The 24302-nt window shown below is 34.9% G+C and overlaps 1 long non-coding RNA gene across 3 annotated transcripts; it reads left to right on the forward strand.

Moving 5' to 3' along the window:
* Positions 1-1090: 1090 nt before the first annotated feature.
* On the forward strand, positions 1091-17372 carry LOC141388652 (uncharacterized). Of its 3 annotated transcripts, XR_012408910.1 has the most exons (6): positions 1091-1816; positions 1879-2120; positions 2513-2702; positions 16575-16716; positions 16915-17155; positions 17236-17372. It is a non-coding gene; the product is annotated as an uncharacterized lncRNA (long non-coding RNA). The 3 variants fall into 3 exon arrangements; XR_012408911.1 differs by having other exon boundaries at positions 1091-2120; positions 2463-2702; XR_012408909.1 differs by having other exon boundaries at positions 1091-2120.
* The last annotated feature ends 6930 nt before the right edge of the window (positions 17373-24302 follow it).

The raw sequence follows: 24302 nt of genomic DNA on the forward strand, positions 1-24302 counted from the left end.
TAAGATTGTTTTTTCAAAATCGTTCGAATTATGACCACACTCCTTTTATCGTAGAAAATTTGAATTAAATTGAAAACAAAAATGAAAACACACAATTGATTAAAAATGTGGAATTCAATTATTCAAATTCGTATATGATGAGATAGCTATCTTGGTGTAAGTCACATATGTATAATGATATTGCCCGATAGATTTTCCTCACGAAGTGAAATTAAGAAGAATAATCGTTACACCCAAACTTAACGCTTTCACGTTCCTATATTTATACAATGGTTTACCAACAGTCATGCAACCCAAAAAAAAAAAAAAATTATTTTTGTGGATTTTTTTACAGAAAAAAAATTTTTTGTATAAATAATTGCTTCTACAATAAGAAACTGAAAATTATTGCCACGATATACAACAACAATTTTGAATAATATTTGAACATACATAAAATGTCTTATAATTGAGTGGTCAAAACATTTGCACCTGAACCAAATCTTCAATATTTTTTAAAATATATATTTTATATGATTCAAAACTGTTACCAGTTACCCCGGACGGAACGAGAATCAGAAAATTCTGAAATCATGAATATTTCTTTACATTTTACATATATATCGTTTGTTAGGAAAAGTCAGAAGTCTGGATCTCGAAACAATGAATGATGAATACGAATCTATGATATATAGATATAGGGTAACATGGGGCGGCTTCGCCACTGGGGCGCCTACGCCATCGCCGATTTTCTTCAAAACTACAAGTGCTAGAAAAAAATTGTTAAAGGCAAGATTGTGATTTTAACGAAGATCTATCATCTCCCAAAATTTGGCATTTCTGTCAAAGATATGATTGCGGGTGCACACGGTTTTTTTGTTTTCTGCAAAATACATAATACAAAATACAAATTCCTCACTACAGCAATATTACTCTACTATGAAACTCGATCAAAGAACGCCTAATTTCAGATTTTTTTTAAGAAATTCAGAAAGAAAGAAAGAAAATTTTAAGAAAACAGGACGTCTAATAAATTTCTATTCTAAGCATCCACGACGAGTCAAGATAAACACCGCTACAAACTGTATTAATCGGGTATTAAGTATAAGCGACGAGAGTTTCCATGCAGTAAATGAGCAAAAAATATATAACATTTTATACAAAAACTATTTTCCCCACAAAACCATAGAAGAATTAATAAAATATACAACGGAAAAACAAAAAGCACAAAAAGAAGACAAGAAAGAAAAAGTATACAAATCAATTACTTATATACCGGGCTTTTCGGAAAGGTTGAAGACCTCCAATATATACAATAAGGATGACTACCAGTTAGCCCTAAAAACGAGCAACAACGTTAACAGTTTTTTCAGTAAAACAAAATCTAGAGTTAAAAAGGAAGATAAGTGCAACATTGTTTACAAAATAAAATGCAATGGAGACGGAACCAACATATGCCAGAAGGTATATGTTGGTACAACGAAAACAAAATTAAAAACTAGACTTTCCGGACATAAGTCGGATCAAAAAATGGACAAACCCTTGGAACAAAAGACGGCCTTAGCAGCACACTGCACTTTAACAGGTCATACTCCGAATTTCAAAAACGTAGACATACTAACGCAGGAGAATAATTACAAAAGACGATTCACCTTAGAAATGCTGCACATAATAAATACACCCAGCGATATCAGAATGAATTATAAAACCGATACCGACCACTGTGCACACATATATAGACATTTAGTACACAAGCACTCTCGACGAAAAGAAAAAACTTAGTTGCAATTAGTCTAGCTCAAAACGGCATCTGAAGCTGTTGCTTTTCTCATTAAATGTAAATTTTGTGTTATAATTGTTTTTTGTTTTTTTAAATGTTAATTTGCGTTTTTATTGTAGTTTATCCCTGAAGATGGTTGACGATGTCAACCGAAATATTGGAATAAAAATTTGAAAACAAAAATAAACAACGTTTTTTACTGACCTTAAGCCGAAAAAACATCAAACAAAAAAGAAATTCACGCTTGTTTGGACCGGGACCTAAATTTTTTCCATTTGATCCAAAAGCTTATATATGCAATTTTATTGCCAGTGTCAACCTATCGATCTTTGCTACCATAGTAATCTGGATGAGACCAAAGGTGCATTTTCACGAAAATTCTCTAAAATCTACAATTATGGTCTAATCGATGAAAAAACTTTACCAGTAGTGCGATTATCTAACTCATTTTTTGCTTATAATTTCGGTAATTACCGATGTTTTTCGGTAAGTTAGCGACGAATAAAGAGCAGTCGTAAAGTTCTACCGATAGCAACAGTGTTGTCGACTTTTATTTGAACTTTTCATTCATAATTTTGCGTTTTTATTTTATCGATTTTTGTCGGTAACTCAAAAAATGAGTTACAGAATAGCACTACAACAGTTCATTATTGTGGCTAAAAAAGGATTTCTACAAAAAATTTAAAAAATCGGATCGGATAAGAATTTATTTCCAGATATTTTGACTATTTTTATTTGTATTTAAATTATAAGGTGTACTCAGATGTACTGACCTTTGTCGCTCTTCTCAAGAAGTACCGTCGGAATGAAGCAACAACAAGTTCCATCACATCAATCAGAGTTGTCAAATGTTGTACCAAGAATTTGAAACTTACATCCGGTACAAGATTAATCCACTTTTACACACATCTCGGATCGTGTTAAAATTGTAATATGGGTAATGGTATGTAAATTAAGATTATTATTAAAAATGTAAATGTAATATTAGATGTGGTCAATAATTTGTTGTGTCAGTAAGTGACGTTTTTTCATGTGTCTGTGGTATCGTCCATGTGTTCTTTGGAGTAGAACTTTCGGTATTGGGGCGTATTCTCATTAATATATGTATTTGGTGAAAGGTGACGATATCAGCTAACAGTTTTTGAAAAGAAATTTTGCGTATACTTGCGAATTAAAAAGAAATCAATTTCCAGATTTCGTAAAACTTAAAATTTTGGATATTTATACCCTACACCACTATGTGGGGAGGGCATTATAAGTTGGTTTTGCCCAACAAGTTTGTAACGCATCGAAATAATGGTCGTAGACCCATACTTATATATACCAAAATGATTGTCTCGACGAGCTGAGTCGATTGGGCTATGTGTGTCCGTCCGTCAGTCCGTCCGTCTGTCCATCTAAACCTTGTAGTCACGCTACAGGTCGCAATTTTAGTCCGATCGTCACCAAATTCTGGGTGTTGATGAAGGTCCCGGAGGGGAAGAAGCCTATTGATTTTGGTGATGGTCGGATAATATTCAGGGGTCGGAATAGGCAAAAAACTTATTTGGAGCAAAAATTAACATTTTATTTCAAAGCGAATATCTCCGCTTTTGTACGGGGTATATCAATGATGAAAGTAGAAAATATAACCTTTGCTGCGATGTAAATTAGGTTGTCGTAGGTGGTCAAACAACAGAGATATCGCAATAGTCGGTAATGCATCCCATTTGCCGATTTTTTTGTAATCACGCTACAGGTCGCAATTTTGATCGGATCGTCACGTTTTTTGGGAGTTGATACGGGCCCCTCAGAGGAAGAAGCGTATTAAGTTTGGTGGTAGTCGGATAATATTCAGGAGTCGGAATAAGCAAAAAGCTTATGTGGAGAAACGTCAACGTTTTTTTTCGTATGTGAATATCTCCGCTTCTGGTAGGAGTACATATTCCAAAAGGAAAGCCCGCCAATGAAAGAAGAAAATATCTCCTTTATATTGATACAAAGTATGTTGGCGTAAGTGGGCAAACAACCGAGATATCGCAAAAGGCAATAATATATCCAATCTTTACATTTTTTGTAATCACGCTACATGTTAAAATTTTGATCGGATAGTCACGAAATTTTGGGGCTAGGTGGGGCCCCACAGATGAAGAAACCTATTGCTTTTGGTGATAGCCAGATAATATTTAGGGGTCGGAATGGGGAAAAATCATGTGGAGACAAACATCAATTCTTTGTGAATATATCGGCTTCTAGTAGGGGTATTCCAACGGCAAAGCCTGTCGATGGAAGAAGAAAATATTACCTTTACATTGGTGTAAAGTAAGTTGGTGAAGGTGGTTATACAAGGGAGATACCACAACAGTCAGTAATGCATCCAATTCTTCCTTTTTTTGCAATCACGTTACAGGTCGTAATTTTGATCGGATGGTCACGAAATTTTGGTTGCTTATGGGGGTCCCAGAGAGAAAGAGGCATATGATGTTTGGTGGTAGTCGAATTATATTCCCTAAAAGAAATGTTTACCAGTGAAAAGCTTATGCACAGGGGTAGTGGTGTAGGGTATCACATGGTCGGCCCCGTCCCGACTATAGCTCACTTGTTTTAATTTTTGGTTGTAAAACCAGTGAAAACCTAAACATGTTATAAAATGGATTTCTACAAAAATGTAATAGAGGTGTCAAACACAACTACATGGCGGGAATTAAACAAAAAATTAATAACATTTGTGCACGCCTTAATCAAATAAAAAACTTCTGTGCGCAGGAAAAGTCCAAAGTCTGACGGGGCCGACTATGTGATACCCTATCTTATCAACTTAACATCAAATAGGATGAAAATATAAAAGGGGACTATAATAGTTAACCCTCCGTCATGCACATGTTCCGATAGTCACGTACGTAGCGCATGTATCTGGCCAGATACAGTATGTATTTCAGTACATTTATACGAAAAATATGCTATTTTAGTGATAATATTATATTCTTGTATTGTTATCACGCCAGGCATATATATATTTTCACTTTTTTTGTTCTTAGTACATGCTTAACCCGTGTAAAAAATATGAGAAATAAAACAAGAAAAATTGTATTTTTGTGTTTACTCGTAATGTCAAAAAAATAACAAGAATTGGTATAAAGTTCATTTCAATTAAATTTAGTAGTTATAAAGTAAGTTTTAATTAATTCTTAATTAAAAAAGTCTCACAAAGCTTCAGGTAAGCAACTAAAACATGTATAATCTGATTTCGAATGTTGTAGGCATACCGGATTGGAACAAAATGTGTGTGTATCTGGTCAGATACATGCGCTACGTATACGATGTATAGATGAAAAAATCTACATAAATTTAGATTGTTGTTGTTTTTTAAAGTGTTTTTTTCATAAAACGATACCTTACAATATTTGTAGAGGGTACCTAGAGACTCAAGCCCCTAGCTAAATCAGAAATATATTTAAATCGCAGTTGAATTCGTAAAATATCTGGCCAGATACATGTGCATGACGGAGGGTTAACTCTGAACTGAATATAACAAAAATTGATCGACTTTACTCTTGGCTGAATTCGGTAAGAAGTAACGAATTTAATCCGGATCCGATTTATTTTACGAATTTAATGTACAATAAACATCAAATTGGAGGAAAAATTTATATGGGAGATATATTCAAATCTGAAACGATTTAAATATAAGTTGGCAAACTTATTTATTGTCCGAATTCCGCGAAATTTCTCAAATTGCATCAAAATTAAAAAGAATTTGCGCATTTGGTGCACCGAATACCTCAAATCGGGCGAATATATGTACGGTAGCTATATCCAAATCTGAACCGATTTCAGTAAATTTTGGCAAATATATATATGGGGGTTATATCCAATTCTGAACCGATTTCAATTTAAGTTGGTAAACTTATTTATAGTCAGAATTCGGTGGCATTGTCCAAATTTCATCATAATTGGACTGAATTTGCGGGTTTGGTCCATAATATATATATAATTGTTCCACAAACATCCCAGAAACGACAAGGAAGACTTCACTCATGAGTGCACCCCGATTCATATTAGCTCAATGATATGGGACCTACTGTTTATCGCTGAGTCCGAACGCCGTGTCTAAGACACCACTTATACAGAAGTTTCACATGGCTGAAATACTCAGTAAATGTCGCCAACATTACTTAGGGGTATTTTGCCACCCATGAAAAGTGCTTGATGTTGCCTGGCCGGGAAATCGAACCCACGACCTTCATCGTGCAAGGCGGGTGTGCATACCAGGGACGTACGCAGGATTTCATTTTGGGGGGGGGGGGCACCATGACCAAAAATCATGAAATTTTAAAATGTTGGGTAGGGTTACATAGCGCTATTTTAAAGGCTTTTGGTCGTTTTTTTAACAATTATTGAGACAAGGTGTATAACATCAATGAAGAGAGAGTTTAAAAAATTCAAAATACAATTTTGGAATTTCGTACAGAGTAATATATATTATGTATTAGTTCTTGGATATTTTTTATTGAAAATTACCATATCAGACCACGTTCGGTATGGTTATCGGTATTTGTAAGTTGTACATCGCATATGCTCACATTTTGGTATATCTCAGAATTTGTAATATCCGCAAATGCTTAAGCTAGATTTTCAGTATTCGAAGATCTTAATTTAATTTCTAAGAATATTGGCTATAATAAGGATTTTTGGATTTTTTTGGTTGGAGAACCTCCATGCTGAAAGTGGTTAAAATAGATCTATGCTTTAATGCATATCGATATATCGCCCTTTTTAGACCCATTTTTCAAAAAGTATTTAGTGGACAAATCTTTGACGCCCATACATTACATATTAACATCTTATAAACCTTTTAATTGGAATTTGGTATACTTTAATATGTCAAGGTATTTTAATATCTTTTAAGTTATTTCTATAAATTGAATACATCCGACATCGAATAATTCCAATCTAAAATTGTCTACTGCTATTGTGCGGATAACTTTACATAATATTTACCCAAGAAAAAAATTTTTAAATGCAAAAATTTTACTTCTTTAACCGAAGTGATTGGAGAATCCAACTAAAAAATATATTTAAAAAAGAAGACTGCTTTAGCCGGAGTCGGACAATACAGTCTATGAACTCCCAATCCTACTCGTAATAAGTACTCTTTGACAGTACGAAACACATGATTGGGCTTTGCCAAAACATGGTCGAATAAATATTTGAGAAAACAAGAAAGTCGTCTTTGTCGCCTGTGTGGATTAATACCTTTACTATCGACAGATCCAAAATTGGCTTCACAGACAATATATTTATCCCCAAAATTTGTATTCTTGGAGTTTACAAATTTTGTGGCCTTTTTGGACGTATAAACATACCGGCAAAAATATCAAAACTTTAAGGGTACCTATCTTAGCGATTGTGGACGTTTCGAACTATTGCTTATAGCGCAAAAGGAGAGTGTTTCTGAATGTGCCGAATTAGTCCATTAAGCAAGTGTACCTCATTATGAGAGTCATTCCTTTCGATAATTATCGCGCCCACCAGCCATTTTAGTTGGTCACCGTACATTATGTCAGAAAGAATGGCCCAATAGGATATATACGATTTTAGGGAACAATTCAAACTTTTGTGGGGGAGGAACTCGAAGTGGTGGACCAATGTGATTTTAACAAAGTTTAGAAAATATTACGTCATCTAAAATTTGGACCAAGTCTCCAGCCATAGAGGCGGACTGGGCTAAATGCTTGTCTGACCCGGCTTTCATTCAAATAGACAGAAGTAGAAAAGATAAGTATTTTTAAGGAAGTTCGTTGTAATAATATATTAATCAGGTTTTTGAAAGTCTGCTGAGAAACCGAAAACGTTTTAATACTAGGAGGCAACAAGTTCCACAATCGAACAATTCGGTTAAAAAAGGATTTTTATTAAATATTTATTTGTATCTGAGAGCTTCTAGAAGACGATAAAAATATACAATCAAATTAAATAAAATATAATATAATTTCAAAAAATTACGTTTCAGTGATTTGTTTAGAAATACACTTGTCGCTTAGCCTCATTAAATATGTTCTTTCTCATGATGGAATCTTTCAAATAAAATGCTTGCCGTTTAATTTTTCCACCATTTATAATTTAAATGCAAGCGTTTTATTTGAGAGATTCCATCATGAGAAAGAATATATTTATTGAGGCTAAGCGACAAATTATTTCCTAGTTTTAAGTGTACTTCTAAATAAAACACTGAAACTTAATTTTTTGAAATTATATTTTATTTTTAACTTTTTAGCAAATAAATTTTGTTGACCACTGAGAACAAAATTATAGGCAATTTAGGCCGAAAATTTATATAAAAACTTTAAAATGCCTGAAATCGTGTAGTACCGTTATATAAAGCCTATACCAAAACCTGGACTTACGTACATAATTTTTGGTGGGGAAATGTCTGTATCATTGGAAATGCCAAATGACAGCTAATTCGGGCAAAAATGAAGATAAAATCCTCAAAATATCTCAAATCGGGTGGTACCGCTATAAGGGGACTGTAGGAAAAATTGGGCCCATATTCATGTATTGTCATCCAAATCTGAAAAGTGTGCAAAGTTTCAGTTCGATTGGTCAACTGCAACTGTGTGAAAAATGAGTTACCAGATTTTAAAAGCAAAATACTGGAAATCTGGTGGTACCGTTACATGGCGGCTATAGGAAAAAATGGACCCATATTGATTTTGGTTTCATATTCACGTATTGTCATCTAAATCTAAAAAGTGTGCAAAGTTTTACTTCGATTGGTCAACTGCAATCGTTTTAAAAATCAGTTACCAGATTTGTAAAGGGGGTTAAGTTAGACACCGTAAAAACACTGTAAGAATGGACCAATATTGGTTTTGATTTCATATTCGTGTATTGTCATCCAAATCTGAAAAGTGTGCAAAGTTTTAGTTCGATTGGTCAACTGCAACCGTGTTAAAATTGAGTTACCAGATTTGAACTAAACGCACACCAAAGCAAGTTAAATAAAACACTGTATTAATAATAATAATAATAATAAAAAACACCGTAAAAAGGAATCGAGGTGTCAGGCTAAAGGAAAAACTGTGAACAATTATTTCTGCAAACATCTACCATACACAAATTTTAATATTTGACGGAAGCTGGACATAAAGTTGTTTATATTATTTCCGTGGTACCCAGTATTACCTCAATACCATAAATAATATGAACAACAAATTTGTCTAAATAAATATATAATTGGTTTTCGATATATAGTCAACGAAAACCCCATTTCATGCACTTCCCTTCCCACAAGATTGAAATCGTCATATTTTTTGATACAGGATACCATAAACCTCAAACATGAACTAGCAACTATGGAGTGTAATCATTACGGAACTCCGAGTTCATTTACATATATTTTTTTTGATACTGGAACGACATGCACGGTGTGCCTTAACCAAATTTAAATGGAAGGTGCTTACACCTGGGAAGTTTTTGCAGATACTGAAACTACAATGCACATAGATGAGAAATATGAAGAAACAAAAAAATCGCTAGAGGGATTTTCAAATATATCGCGATTTAAGTTCACATTTTAGGGGTTCTTTAGGTTTTCACGATTTTCCTTGGAAACCGCGAGGAGGTCTAAAAAAATGTTGTAGCTGTGAAAATTCTCCACAAGATTGACCTTTATGATATTTTCGTAGGTTTTACCGTTTTTGAGATATAGAAGTTCAAATTGAGACAATGCACTGACTGTATCGCCTCCTTATAAAACAATATTATGCTCAGTGCGCCTTAACTAACTTTTGATGAAAACCGCTTACACATGGGAAGATTGCAGTAATGACATTGTTTTATAAGAAGGCGATACAGTCAGTGCATTGTCTCAATTTGAACTTCTATATCTCAAAAACGGTAAAACCTACGGAAATATCGTAAAGGCCAATCTTATGGAGAATTTTCTCAGCTACAAGATTTATTTAGGCTCATTTACATAGGACTCGCGGTTTCCAAGCAAAATCGTGAAAACTTAAAGAACCCCTAAAAATGTGAACTGAAATCGCGATTTATTTAAAAATCCCTCCGGCGATTTTTTTGTTTCTTGATATTTCTCATCTATGGGCATTGTAGTTTCAGAATCTGCAAAAACTTACCAGGTGTAAGCACCTTCCATTTAAAATTAGTTAAGGCTCACCGTGTATGGCATAAAGCCGTAATAGAGAAAAATTTGAAAATTTCAAGCAAAAAGTTAAAAAAATTTCGAACAAAAAATTTGATAACGAAGTACATTTTCTATACAGAAACTTCAGAAAATGTATGTTTTCATTTGAAATGTCCAAACATAAAATTATTTTATGAGAAAGAAAAAGCTAATGATCTGTTACAGTAGCTAAAGAAATTGTTGGTCTACCAAACCATTTCGGGGGGGGCCCGGGCCCCCTGTGCCCCCCCCCCCCCCCCTGCGTACGTCCCTGGTGCATACCATTGCTCCACGGTGGCACCCGTCAATTACTTGAAATCGGGGGAACATATATATGAGAGCTATATCTACATATGAACCGATATAAACCAAATTTGCCAGATCCGTTTCTAGGTCGATTATAAACATCTGCACGAAATTTTGATGGTCTAGCTTACCCCTGTGATTTTTTTGCCTCAAAACCCTGACTTTGGCCCTACAGCGCATCGTTCCAGAATGTGACGGGCCGATTGAATGGCACTGACACACAGAGGGGAAACATAGGCCTAAAGCTGCTCAAAATATGAAAATCGTTTTTTATGGAAAAAATGTTGATAAACGGCAACCAGACTCTTTTCTACATTTGCTATAACCATCCTCGACTTTGTAAGATTAACCAATCCAATGCAGCAGTCTATTGAACTCAGCCATACTGAAAACAAAAAGAAAATTTTCGAAAACTAAGAAATTAGGTGAACATTAAAATGACATTATTTTCGCGAAAATTTATATTTTTCAAGATTTATTGTTTTTATATAGTCTCCGAACAAGATTAGCATTTAAAATTTTCAGATTGATTTTACATCTTTGCTCTTTAATAATGGTGATACATATCCTCTTTATGAAATTTGTTTATGATAATTTTAAGATTACTTCAATTTCAATAGTGAAAAAGTCTATTTCCCCGTCGTTTCCCGACCATCGTTTCTTCTAATGTTTTATGCGCTTGAGTCTCAAATATCAGATTCAATCATAAAAAATTGCGCATATTTGCGCCATTCCGAAAAAATCTAATTTTTCTCAACTAAAATATGAAATATTTTTATATGGAATTGCAAGGTTTACTCACACTGAATTTTGTTCCGCCGTATAACTGGGACTCTTATTTATCAGTCTAAACCAACACCTATCAAATATGTTTGCATTATTCAGAAACATTCACGGCTTTTCTCATGTGAATTGAGAAAAATTTAATTTAAGTTTCAAAAAATAAAATTTGGAATAAAATATATTCATATGGGACTATACATATCGTCACCATAAATGCCCGAAGACGTAACCCACAAAACCAAAACTTTACAGGAGAAGCAAAAAACGTTATAAAATTAAAAACTGTTTTACGGAATATTAATCTTATGAAGGCGAGTATATGGGATATTATCGATCATATACGAAGGGGAATAAGTAGTGAAACCAACACCGCTGAATTGCTAAGTTTTAAGATCCTCCATTACAACAAAATCTGCAATATTATCCCATTTTCCGAAATGCCATTTCTTGAATAGGATCGTTGTTTTTGAACGCAGAAGCTTGAAATTTTGCCAGAGCATGTATTTTAGCTTTATGTATCAGATTACGTCAAAAAACGAATTTCTATTTTCATGTCGGTTACGTCTTCGGGCATTTATGGTGACGATATATACATCAGTACCGATTTGTTTGAAAATTGGCTAAATGATTTTTTTTAGGCTGGTTCAGGTTGCATGTGTCAAATTTCAGTGATTTTTGTGCATTTTTATCTCACATCAGATGCGAATATATATGGAAGCTGCATCCAAATCTGGACCGATTTTCATTATTTTCTATAGGATTAATCCTTGTATAGAAGATATGCTTTGTGCAAAATTTTATATCAATCCGACTATAAATGAGCTTTCCACGGCTTTTGATCAAATTTTAACACAAATTTCCCCTCTGTGTGACATCTCCGGTATAAAAAAAATACTTGCATATAAACTACCTCTCAATGAGAAATATTCCAAACTATTACAAATCGTCGTAAATTTACTTTTTATGAATACTGATATTTTGACACAGGGTAATAACAATTAGTACAGTTGAGACGCTTTATATTAGAGTTTCGCTATCTGTTTCACAGTTGCCAGAAAATGTCGTAAGACCAATTTCAGTTCGAAAAGCTTGAAAGACCACAGCAAATTACATATTTGGAAGGAATACTATCGCTAATGTAGTTCCGATATAAGATAAATCACCATCCGTGGCTAAGGATCATTGCAATAAAACAGCCTATACATTAAGGTGATAAACGGATCAAATTTAGTAGAAAGTTCGCATAAAAATAATGACATTTCTATTTTGCAACGAAAATTTATTTCTCAGGTAGCACACTGATTGTGAACGATAATCTTACGGCCTTTACATTTATGTCAATTTTGTTGACCACCCAAGGTTATAGTAAAGTGTACATACATTGTGGTTCTTGATAGTATTTCCGTAATCATGTGGCTGTAATTTTCAATCTCTATCAACCTCATTTTCCACCAGCCATAACACCAAATTCATCAAATTTCATAATAGTAAAATGTCGTATGTCTTCACAAGAAATGAAAATTATAAAAAGAAACAGTCGTAAGTCGAAACACATTCATTCTGCCAATAGATTCGATCAAATAAATAATAGTTTTTAAAACTGAATAAATAAACAATAAATATTGTTTTAGCACAGAAAAAAATAACGAAAACGCAAAAGAGTTTTTTTCTTCCTCCTGAAAAGTTTCTATAAAGGGGCTTACGAAATTTTCTTGCGAAGCAGACGATACGTTGAATATATATTATATTTGCGGAAAGGGACAATACATATCACATCTCACACATGTCACATCTCAAAAAGTTACTTTCGAAAAAACGCGTTTTATGTTGACGATTGAAATTTGACTTCCCCACTAAAGGGGTTATTACACAAAAAGCAAAATAACTACTTGGACCGTCTCACTGTGGGCGGAATTCAAATCTAGCGGGGAAAAAATAATAACTAATAAACTAACTGAGGTAAGCGGATATATTTTGTTATAGATATTACTTATATGTATAGATATGAATATAGCTCACCGTTTTCTCTATTTTGGTATTTAGGGTCTTCAGGAGGTATATAACAATAATTCCAATTATGGGGCCATAGGTCTACGTTTTGGTCTATTTTGAAGGTAGTTATTTTGAAGATATTCTTCACATTTTCCAACCAAATTGGCAGTACTTTGGTATTTCGGGTTCTAAGTACACACAAAACCTCCGTACCAAAAATGTTCGACGTAGATCCATGTTTTGATATTGTGCCCATATATAGATATCTCCCGATTTTCAGAATTAAGAAGGTTTTAGCAAAATTTTCCAACGAAAATGGCTGTAAATTTGGTTTACGGGGTTTTAATAGACTAATTTTGTCACTTCGTTTATAACTACTCGAAATAATCGTTGTAGACCCCGAAAACTATATACATTCTTGATCAGCGTGCAATTCTACATCGATATATGAAGTAGGTTGATGAAATTTTGGTAAAATCTATAATATGTATGTAGGACTTTTGGTATTGGAAGCGGGCTATGTAGGTCCACGTTTTCGTATTTCCCCCATACAAAGTGACGCGTGACGCGTCGTCGTTTTAAGGAAATTTTAGGATATTTGTCCCATTTGACCACCGAATTGGTTGCAATTCGGCATTTTGTGTCTCCACGCTAAAAAATTTTTCTACCAAAATTTGGTTAATAAAGGTCCACGTTTTAGTATAGCCCCCATATAAAGCCCCATATATAGTACGCGTCATTTTAAGATATTTTGAATGTATTAGTCCTATTTGACCACAGAATCGGTTGTAGTTTTGCATTTTGCGTTTCAAGAGGCTAAGAAACATATCTACCATAAAATGTTTACATAGGTCCACGTTTTGGTATAGACCCAATATAACGCCCCATATATAGTACGCGTCACTTTAAGATATTTTGAATGTATTAGTCCCATTTGACCACAGAATCGGTTTTACGTTTGTATTTTGTGTGTTCCACAGGCTTAGAAATATTTCTACCATAAAATGTTTATATAGGTCCAGGTTCTGATATAGACCCCATAGGACGATATCTCCCGATTTTCGGTATTTTCAAAGTATAAAATATTCCATATGAAATTTGTCGGTATAGGGCTACGCCTTCATATAGCACCCATAGAACGGTACCTCCCGATTTTCGGCATTTTGAATGTTGTGGCCTTAATATTCCACCCAAATGGCTGATATTTAGTGGTTAGTCTTCACTTGTGTTATAAAACATTTCATATGAAATTTGTCGGTATAGGTCACACGCCCTCATATAGTCCCCAAAGAACGGTATATCCCAAATTTCGGTATATTGAAGGTTTTAGCCTCATTATAACACGGAAATGGCTGCAAGATGGTACTTAGTCTTTGTTGAGGGTATAAAACTTTTCACCTGAAATTTGTCGGTATAGGTCCATGTCTTCATATAGCCCCAATAGAACGGTACCTCCCAATTTTCTACATATAGCTCGTTCTCCACCAAAATAGCTGATATTTGGTATTAAGTTTTTGATAGAGGTATGAAACATTCCAGTCGAAATGTGCCGGTCGACGTCCTCAAATAACCTCATAGTTGTGGTCTCAATATACCACCGATATGACTGAAATTTAGTATATTGCCATGGATGTATAAAATATTGCAGAAGAGAAGTATCAGTATAAGCCCTTTTCTTCAAATAACCCCATAGAAGTGTACTTTCCGATTTTCGGCATTTTAAGGTTGTGTCATCAATATCCCATCGAAACGGATGAAATATAATATTTAATCTCCGTTGGTGGTATTAAACTTCCCACCTGAAAATTTCCGGTATTGTTCCATGTTTTTGTATAGCCCCCATAGAAAGATCCCTCCCAATTTTCGGTATTATGAAAGTTTTAGCCACAATATTCAATGGAAATAACTGAAATTTGGTATTTAGTCTTCGTTGGAGTTACGAAATTTTCTTCCAGAAATTTATCGCTACAGGTTAACGTTTTATACAGCCTCCGTAGAACGGCGCTCTCGATCCAGAATATCCAGGTTTAGGTCTAGTTGGTTTTGCCCAATTTTATGTATTTCGCTCAATTCGGAAAATTGTAATTATTGGCCCATGTTTTGGAAACAACAAAAATGTCGCCCCATATTAGCTGTTCTGAAGGGAGTATTATCAGTTCAGATACTACTCCTATACTACTACTCCTGCAATAAAAGGAAGAGTTTAGTACTTTCATAAATAGAATAAAACTAACCCCCATTATTACAAGTCTTCTTTTGTTATAGTTTGGATTTGCCGAACATATTTATAGCGTTCCGGTTAACTTAAAGTTAAAAGTAATGATTGAATTTCAAGGAGGAGCTACAAGTCATTAACTTTCAATGTGAAAATTATATTTTTAATGCCTCCAAATTAGTTTATTTTGCATTTTCAAATCCATCAGATAGTAAAAGAGCACATGTAATAATGGCCCTAATTGTTCCTATTCACTTCAATACAGTTCGGCCCGGCCGAACGTAACGCTTTTCTTACTTGTTTATTTATGTCAAGCTCCCAGTTAATAACATGTATTTTTTCTGAGTTTTATAGATATCTACATTAACATTTGGGACAAGTTAAAGTGCAAGTCGTAGAAAATATAAGAATTGCTAACTCAAAAAACGCACTTTTCGAGTTATGCCACTCTTTAAGTATATGAGCGATATATGGTTAAATTTCATCGAATAATATGTTGCAGGAAATACGACATCGAACCAAACCAATAGCTTATACCATGTCATTAATTCACAAAATGTCTAAGAGAAACTTATGTTCCGAAAGCTTTACATAAATATTGCAATTTCTATTATGATGTCAATATAGAATATTTTTAGAATATTTTTACACTACATTTACATTTATTTTAATTAACATTATTTGTTAAAAGATATAGGAGATATGGAAGAAAATCTGAAAATCGAAAAAAACCCACATTTAATATAAACCAGGAAACAATTTCCTTATTCGACGAACATTACGCGATGTGGAGAAATATTAAGATTTTGAAATATCTTCTTCCATTAATTGTTAATTTATTGTGTATTAATTGTTCTTTTTTTAATTTTTTAATTAAATTGTTTAAATACAATTAAATTATAATTTTAGTTGGATTTGCCAAAATATCATTTTTGAGTTATTCACCTTTTTATTATTTCATACACAACTTCTAATGTTACACTTTAAAATAGCAATATATTACTACCATAATATGCATGTTATATTGTTTTATAAAATAGGCAAGTTTTCCATATTGCTTCTCTATTACGGACCTTTAATCTATGGAGAATCTAATATTTGGGCAATTTCTACAGTTTTTTTCCTTTATAATTTTAAATGGCCTGTTTCTCTAAGACGATTCGAATTCAAATTCGTTCGAATTACTACCAAACTTCTCTTCGGTAATAAAGAATTTAAATTTTTGAAACTTACCGATGATTTCCAGTATGTAAGCAATGCAAACATTTCTTAATGGCGATTTTATAATAATTGTTTTTTGCATAGTTAAGTTATTGAATCCGTCATCCACCATACTTTTTTCTAATTTCAAGGCACTTGTCACAAACACGCTTTTATTTCATTTTGAACGTTTGACCAAAATCCATGTCTTCATTTGAATGGCAATTCTCAGCAACTTAAACCAGTTTCACATGTTTGGAAACAAACAAAAAAATATTGCCAAAGCTAGTCAAGGTAAGATTTATAGCCACAAGTTTTAGACGGTATATTTTTTTGACAAGGCAATAATTCTTTGCTTTCATATCCATTTGATTTTTTTTTTGTTTTTGCACCAACACTTGTTTAACATTTCACTTTTTCACACCTTTTTGGTTAAATAATTAATTGGATTTTTCTTCCAATTGGCATTAACTTTCTTGCACTCAACACTAGTTTGCTGCATTGCGTATAGACCAAAATTGCACTCTGTATGCTGGCCATTCCGAATTGCACAATGATTAACAATGGCCGCCCGCCGATGAAACGCTACTCCGCCAGGTCATTGTATGCTGTTCGTTGTTTGTTTCTGCAAAAGATATCAATCGGCAAATGAATGAATGACGAAGGACGACATCGGCAACTGGGTCTGTGATAGAAAAGTGTCAGTCCAGTGTCCAAAAACAAAAGCAAAAACGTATGTATCAACTTTACCTTTTGGTTGTTGTTGCCTTTTTCTGCGTGTTTTACGTTCTGTCTACTCTTCTTTTTTTGCAGTACATTCCAGAGATTGCTGCCTGCCTTTTGGATGGCCTGATGGTGGTTGTTGCTGGCAGCTGTAGTAGTGGTGGTTATTATTCGATACAAGAGTATTGGTGGTGGTAGTGATACCAAACCAAAGCCAAACAGTAACCAACACCAAGCAGCGGCGAAACATTAAAAAGATACAGATACAAATGGCAATGGCAGCTGAGAGTGAAGAAAACACAAGAAACATCAAATCGAGTCATCAGTCGGTGGTATGCCATGCGTCAGCCACCAGTCAAGCAAAGAATTTCCGCCGAGAATCACAACCAGAAATTCGCAAGTTCAATGAATTTATTCGCCTTTGGATTGTGGCGCTTTCTCTGCCAGGGCCCAACCATCAGTCGGCTACAGAATTCAAATTCCTTCTTGCTGAGAGTGTGGAATTCACAACAAAACGATGTTAGTTCATTGAATACAGATGCCTTATCACGTAGTACATACATAAGCGACGCTCTCTAAGCTGTACTCCTTCTGTGTCTGTCTGTCAATACTTCAATGGCTGCCAAACAAAGACATGACACGGGGTTAGAGTTTTCGACATTGCAGCAAACCACCCGCTTTAAAGGCCATTCGCATGGAATATTCTATGGTGAATCTTCCGCTGCATATACGCTCATTCTGCTGGCAGTGGTAGCAGTTATGGTGGTGACTTGTCATGACAGCTTTTTCGTCTCCCTTTTGTCATCTCCTTCTTCTGTATTTCAATGGCGGCTACGAAACGACCTCATGGTAAAAGGGCACATTAGGTGTGAAATATTTTTTTTCTGGATCCAATATTATAAATGAGATACAAAAAAACAGAGAATTATAAAACGCAGACTGAATCGCAATAACATTGATAAGGACCACTTTCGTAGAATGAAATAATTGCACATTGGTTTGAGACGATAAAATAAAATGCGATTTTGTACAGAAAACAAATGTGATCAAGAAAAATTTCGGAATTTACATATATGTAACTGAATAAAATTTTAAATATTGCATTGAAATTTATTCAAAAATTTGTAAAATTTTAACAAGTGCTATGTGATTTATTCTGTTGGAGAAAACATTTTCTTTGGATATGTTTATTAGCCGTAAATGACTAACATTCAATCAATTATAAACTGTTTGGAAAATGTATCAATTATATTGAAATCAGATTTAAGACATTTTGATTGCATAATATGGCTAGGACTTCAGAAATGCCGAAAATCCGACGGTACCGTTCTATAGGAGACATATCAAATCGGACAATTCAGTGTATTTTATACCTCCAGCAGAGACTAAATTCAAATTAAAGAAATTTTGGTTGAATAATGTGGCTAAAGCCTTCGGTAACGTTCTATGGCGGGTATATCTAAACGTAAACCTGTACCGACCATTCTCTTTGGGGGATTTAAACCAAAGAAGATTTTGTACCAAATTTCAGCTAGTTAAATTGGATAGTGTAGCTGAAGCCTTAAAAATTCCCAAAATCGGGAGGTACCGCTCTATGTGGGCAATATCAAAAGGTGGAACAGCACTGACAACTTTCCGCGGGAATATTTTGTGGTGCCTGCGAAGATTACTAACCAAATTTTAAAATATCGAAAGTTGGGAGGTACCGTTCTATGGGGTCTATATAAAAACGTGGACCAATATAACCCATTCTCATTACCCAACATCCTAGGAGTAATAGAAATTTCTGTATCAAATTATGATGGCTGAACGATAACTATCTGGCCTATCAATGAAAACGCGAATATTTACCATCAAAAACGATTTTATTGTTTTCTTAAGTAGTCTCCAGCATGATTTATACACTTTTTCGTGCGCTCAAAGCTATTGGCGAAGCACTTTTTCCACTCCGATTGAGACACTTCCAAAATATGGGTTTTGAACGCTCTTACACCATCTTCAGGCAACAAAAATCCTTGACCGAGCATCCCCAGTCAGGGCTATACGACGGATGACCCATCAATTCCACGTTTTGTCCGGTCAAACAGGCGCTGAGTCGATGTGTGAGAGCCCATGTCATGATGCTGAATTATTTGTTTTCTCTTGTTCGTTTTTCGAACTTCTCAGGGACTTCAGGCAAACAAATTATAGTGTACCACTCAGAATTAACCGTCCTATATTTCTCAAGCCGTATAGTCGCCACACGGTCAGTTTTTCTGAAGAAACAGGCAACCTTTTGATCCCGACTCTCCCGTTGTACCTGTAGAATGTTTTGAGAGTCAATGGATAACATTGTATCGGACCGTATACCTGAAACATTTGTAGGTGCCTCATGCGAGGCATTAATTCCAGACAGAGACTCGTGGATCGGCGGAAATCTAGCACAAATGCCGACTGGAAACTGTTGTTATGCAGACGGCTCAATGCTAGGTGGGAGAACGGGACTGGGTCTCTTTATTGAAGAACCAGAGACCGAAATATCTCTTTGTTTGCCGGATCACAATACGGTCCATCAAGCGGAGATCCGAGCGATTACAGAGTGTCTGAACTGGCTTAATGCCAACACGAGACCAAATACTGCAAACGTCCTTATGGACAGTAAAACTGCAATCAAAGCAATAACATCCAAGACAGTAAAATCACAAACAGTCTTGGATTGTATAAATTCGATCAACAGCTATACTCAGCATTATTAAACTTAGCGAACGCAAAGCCACTAAACGCGTCTCGGCTAGAGTTAAAAATTTGGGCAAAAAATTCCCACTTATCCCTATGGAATAGAGAGGAATTAGGGAAAACCACAAAAATCCTATGGGGAGACCCAAATGAGGAAAAAAACTAAAAACCTATTACTGCTAGGTAAAGCAGAGTTGAGTAGACTTACAGGAGTTCTTACAGGTCACCTGGGTTTACAAGCTCATCTGCAAAAAATTAATTGTGCAGACAACAGCGTATGCAGGGCATGCGGAGAGGATGATGAAACATTGGAGCATTTTCTCTGCCAATGCCCCGCTTTAGCAAACATCAGATCCCAGTATTTAGGGAACGACACAATACCAGATCTTAATCAGGTAATTGTAGACGACCTAAAATAATTACGGGGTTTAATTAAACTTACATGAACAACTTTCGTTTGATTTGGCTCGCTTTCGAAGGCCCGAACGACCGATTCCTGCTTTGCTTAAGGTTCCTAAACATAGATCCTGGATACGTCGTTTGTGACGATCTTATAAACGTCGTTTGAAGCACCGACCACAACGACCGATTTTGGGCGAGCATTACAACCTTCGATTTTTGGCGAGTGCCGACCACGGTTGAATTCATTAAACCAGTTTTTATTATAGTCCTATCGGAAGGTCCTTTATCGACATACAAAGATTTGATTGGATCGATACACTCTTGCGGTGATTATCTACGTCAAAAGTTGTGAAAAATTCTTGTTCCCAAGTAAATTCCATTTTTGTGCAAAGTGATTTTTTCAAGTCTCTGTAAACAACACATAACATGGTCGTACGACAAACTGCCCTGCGTAAGTCAGGGCTAAAAACTGTCAAACAATCCAAAAAATTTCAAATGGCGCCCGGCAATACGCGGTGTTGCCTGGGCCAGGTAGTTTTCGTGCATCCCTCGTATATAGTCCTATCTTAAATATTGCGAGCTGTACATTGATTTCAACAGAAAGTATTTCATGCTGAACAGTAATATACGCTAAGTGAACTAAATTATTGCAAAACCAAAATTATTACAAAATTTTAAATAAAACGTTTTATTAGTGCCCCTGTTAAGGTTTGAACCTGGGTCCTCTCCAGCAAACAGACAATGTTGTCGAGGTCTTAACGTTCTAAGCCACTGCCAACCTATCAAATTCTTGATATGATATCAACAAACTTCCTAAATGGAAGGCATTACAATTCCGGAAGTAAACCCCCCCTCGATTGTAAATATATGTATGTACGTATGTGTATGTATTGAGAAAATGATTCCTAGACAATACACTAGGGTGACTTGATATAGAAAAAGACTTCAAAAAATACTTCATATCTACAAATTTGTAAAAATGGTTGTACAAATAGAAGTTATCAAAATCAGCCTTTGTATTCCAGCCTTTTACATACATTCAAAATATGCCTGATGAGCTGGGTTAAACCACCACACAGTGGTCCCACTTGTATGGAAAAGAGTGCCAAAAATAGTTCTAATCGAGTTACCACATCCGAACTTTAAACGGAGGTTTATAACAAGCCAAAAAGATAGAAAACCATTTTTAGTGGACATAGGTCCATATTTGGGTATAGCTCCCATAGAAAGAAGGTATCGCCCGATTTTTTTGGTATTTTGACGTTTTTGGCCAAATTTACCAACCGATTTGAGTTCTAAGTGAATAAACTACCTCCTTGCAAAAAATAATCAATATAGGTCCACGTTAAGGTATAGCCCACATATAAATGTACCCTCAGATTTTCGGTATTTTGACAATTTTAGCGAAATTTTCCAACTGATTTGGCTGTAATTTGGCATTTTGAGTTCTGAGTGAACCAAATACCTTCAGGCAAAAAATGGTCAATATCGGCCTACGTTTAGGTATAGCCCCCACATAAACGTACCTCCCGATTTTCAAAACTGTTGGACCAAAAATATTCTGCTTCCAATTTTTGCACTAAAATCGTCTAGAATAATTTTGGTGGTCCTGGTGGTCAATCCTGCTTCAATGAAAATATGAAATGAAAACATTTATTAAGGAAACATGTAAAAAAGCGGTAAGTTCGGTCGGGCCGAACTTTTTATACCCTCCACCATGAAATAATCTGATCGGTCGGTCGGAACCGTTATATGTGGGCTAAAATAAAACGTGGACCTATGTCCATAATTTTTGTTGGAGAAGTTTCTTGATCACTGGGAACCCTAAATGACAAATTATAGTTAATATGCGGGCTATACCAAAACGTGGACCTATACTGACAATCTTTGTGGAGAATTTTTTGTTCATTGGAAACCTCAAATGTCAAATTTCAGCTAATTCGGTTGGAAAATGTAGCTAAAAGCCCCAAAATACCAAAACGTGGACCTCTCTTCAACATTTTTGGTGCAGAAGTTTTTTAATCTCTTGAAACTTCAAGTTCCAAATTGGAATCAATTTGGGAGGAAAATGTGTAGCTAAAGTCCTCAAAATACCTTCAATCGGGTGGTACCCTTATATGGGGTACCAAAACATGGACCTATATAGCCCATCTTCGAACTTGACCTGTCTATGGAAAAAAGACACTCAGGTGCAATATTTTAGCGTTCTATCTCAATTATTGTGGACGCTAGATTGATTACAACAGACGGACAGACGGGCGGAGGAACGCACATGGCTAGATCGTTTTAGAATGTTATCTTGATTAAGAATATAGATACTTTATAGGTTCCCAAATGATTAGTTCGAAGTGTTACAAACACAAAAAAAACCTTATTTTAACCTCCACACTATAGAGGAGGGTAACAATAAATTCACATAAACAAATTCTAAGGAGAATATTTTTCATTTCAAGTTTTCATAGGAAATCCCTGGTCATACGTTTTTATGTAAGATCTCGTAAAATGTATCTACGATCTGCTCGGGTCATGAAAACAGATAAGACTGATGTTGAAAAATTTAGATGTTATCCGTATTTGTTACAATATTTCATCAACCGAGGTCCGTCTAACTACAATGCCGCTACCAAACTCTTGCTTTTTATCAAAGCAGCGTCACATTTAGGTTCTGCTGTGACGTCTTTCCCAATCTATCGAACAGTAATATTGGTATTGGCTTTGTACCTTGCAAATACAGTCTCCCAGCAAAAAATCTTAATGTGTTTTTATAGTACTTTTTGGTAGTTGGTATGGCCACTGGAAGTTGAAAAATAAGCTATAAGCTAAAAAACTAGTTTCTATTTTAGAACCAGTTAAGGCGGAATTTGTTTTCAATTTCAACGCACTTCATATTTTTATTATACCCTACACCACCTTGTGATAAAAGGTATTATGTCTTCTTGCATTAGTTTGTAACATGCAAAAGGAAACGAGATAGACCCATAGTTCCTTTTAGGGATATACATAGAATCACTTTCTGAGTCGATTCACGCATGTCCTTCTGTCTGTCCATGTATTTTTGTAAACAAATTACAGGTCGCATTTATTGTCCGATTCGCATGAAAATTGGGGAAGATAGTTTTTTTGGCCAAAGGACGAACGCTATTTATTTCGTTAAAATTCGCTTCAGATTTGGATATAGTCCCCATATATATCTTCGCCCGATTTAAGGCATTTGGTGCACGAAACATGCTGTATGTGTCCGATTTCAATGAAATTTGGAATGTGCGACGAAATTTAGTCTAGAAATAAGTGTGTCAAATTATATAGAAATCGTTTCAAATTTGGATATAGCTCCCATATATATTTTCGCCCGATTTAAGGAATTTGATTCACGAAAGATGCTATGTATGTCTAATTTTGATGAAATTTGGAATGTGTGACGGTGTTTGGTCTAGAAATACATGTGCCAAATTATATCGTAATCTGTTCACATTTGGATTTAGCTCCCATATATATTTTACCTATTCGCAGTGGTGTAGGGTACCTTTCCTTACTGGTTATTTTATTTCGGTGTTTGCTAGATTTGAACACACGAACTTGTGCTTTGTACACACTATGCCACGCGTACTGTTATTGTCATATTTTTGTAAAAAATGAAATCACCTTTGTTAAGTCAATTTCTCCATGTTCCGCTAGTTATTCTAAAACCACTTGAATAACTGGTTATTCTATGGCCATTAGAAGTTGAAAAATAAACTAAAAAACATATCGCTCATTTACTCAAAGAGTGACACATCTCAAAAAATCCTGCTTCGAGAAAAAGGCGTTTGAAGTTGCCGGTTGAAATTTGACTTCCCAACTTAAAAAGTTTATTACACAACAAATAAAATAATTACTCGTTAAGTTTTAGAGATATCAAGATAAAGTAGAAGTCGTAGAAAAAACAGAAATTGCTAACTCCAAAAACCTATTTTTGAGTTATGCCACAATTTGAGTAAATGAGTGATATTTCCATTTTTAAAACAGTTTAGGTGGAATTTGTTTTAAATTTCAACGCACTT

The sequence above is a fragment of the Musca autumnalis genome, unplaced genomic scaffold (assembly GCF_047663935.1).
Source record: "Musca autumnalis isolate F117 unplaced genomic scaffold, ASM4766393v1 scaffold_1, whole genome shotgun sequence".
In the NCBI taxonomy this organism is placed as follows: Eukaryota; Metazoa; Arthropoda; class Insecta; order Diptera; family Muscidae; genus Musca; species Musca autumnalis.